Source organism: Nematolebias whitei, chromosome 11 (assembly GCF_014905685.2).
Source record: "Nematolebias whitei isolate Nwh7 chromosome 11, NemWhi1, whole genome shotgun sequence".
NCBI lineage: Eukaryota > Metazoa > Chordata > Actinopteri > Cyprinodontiformes > Rivulidae > Nematolebias > Nematolebias whitei.
The window spans coordinates 48,225,903-48,227,666 of NC_056508.1; positions in this window are offsets into that span (position 1 = coordinate 48,225,903).

Genomic DNA, 1,764 nt, shown 5'->3' on the forward strand with positions numbered 1-1,764 from the left:
CCGCGGCCCGGAAGGTTCGGGCCCAGTTGAAGCTGCGGGTTGTTTTCATTCTCAGGCTGGAAACGGGTTTTCTGTGGACCGGGGGGGGAGGGGGTCTGGAGGAGCGTGGATCCATTAAAGAACAAAGGGAGGGGGTGCAGGGAAACCCGCGGAACAGCGCCCCGACATCCGAACCGAACCGGGCTTTGGATCCAGCTCCGAGTTTTCTCTGACCCGCCTCCATCTGCGGGTCCTGCCCCGAACCTGGTTCCGATCTGTGACTGATCCTGAAGGTCATCGATCAGTCTTTTTAATCCGGTCACAGATCAATAATCAGATTAGATCATCAATAATCTCTATCTGTTCTTATCAGACAAACAACAACAGGAAGTAAACTATGAAAACAACCTGCTGATCAACAACCAATACAGATCAATAACTGGAACTGAACTCAGATCAGCTGATCATGAATGATCAAACTGACATGTGACAGGAAGTCAATCAGTTATCAATCATCAAACACTTCCTGTCCAGAGGAGAACCAGAGCCATCTGTTGACTGCAGCGATTGATTATCTGATCGATCAATGAGGACTGGAAGTAATCAGAGTAGAGAGCAAACAGGAAGTGGGCTTCAGGAAACAGACTCACCTGTTCCTCTTGTGATGTTCCGAGGTTCTCTGATGGATCCAAGGCAAAGGTTCTGATGTGGCTCACCTGACCCTCACCTGAGCATCAGTCAGCAGGTGTGGCTCCCCTGACCCGGTGACCCCCCACCTGAGAGTCACCACCTCCAGTATCTACGCTGAGGTCCGTAAGTTCTGAAGGAGCTTCTTGATAAAACTGAAAACTTGTGAAGAGAACAACAGTAGAGGTTGAATGGTGTCATCTGGACCAGTTTCTTTAAGGGAGAAACGTTTCGTCCCCCATCCTGAGGACTTCGTCAGTCCATCCTCCACCTGGCCTACAACATGTGATTGTACTTGATTGCTTGTTTCGGATGGGCGTGCTCTGTCTGCACGTGTTAGAAGACTACTTGTGAGATTCCAACAGGAGGGTGTCTTGAAACAGCAGTGAAGTCTCCCTGTGGGACAGCTCTGGCTGGCAGGCCACAGACTGAGGAAGTCCTCTGGATGGAGGCCGAAACGTTTCCTCACTTAAAGAAGCTGGTCCAGATGAAACGATTGAAGCTTTTTGTTGTTCTCTACCTGGATGACTGAACTTACAACAACTCTTTTCTTGAAGAGAATCGTAAAGAGACTAACTGCAAAGACAAATGTAAAAAAACAAGTAAACTGACTCACTGTAAAGAAACTTGTAAAAGTATCGTAAAATACAAAAAAACACAACTTTTAAAGATATTTGAAAAAAAATCACAGTGAAAGTGATAAAAAAACCTTCTTATACTAACTCGTATGACGGTTTGCTGGAAATAAACTCAGTCTAAAGAGAATTTTTGGAAACATAAAAAACCTGTAAAAAGGTTTTAGTAAAGAATATCACTGTAAAATATGTTGCCATAAAGTACTTTGCCATAAAGTACTTTGCTGTTACGAACGCTCTTGTAAGAATCTCTGTAAAGAACCTGTCTGTAAAGAACGTCTCTGTAAAGAACGTGTCTGTAAAGAACGTCTCTGTAAAGAACGTGTCTGTAAAGAACGTGTCTGTAAAGAACGTGTCTGTAAAGAACGTGTCTGTAAAGAACGTGTCTGTAAAGAACGTGTCTGTAAAGAACGTGTCTGTAAAGAACGTGTCTGTAAAGAACGTGTCTGTAAAGAACGTCTCT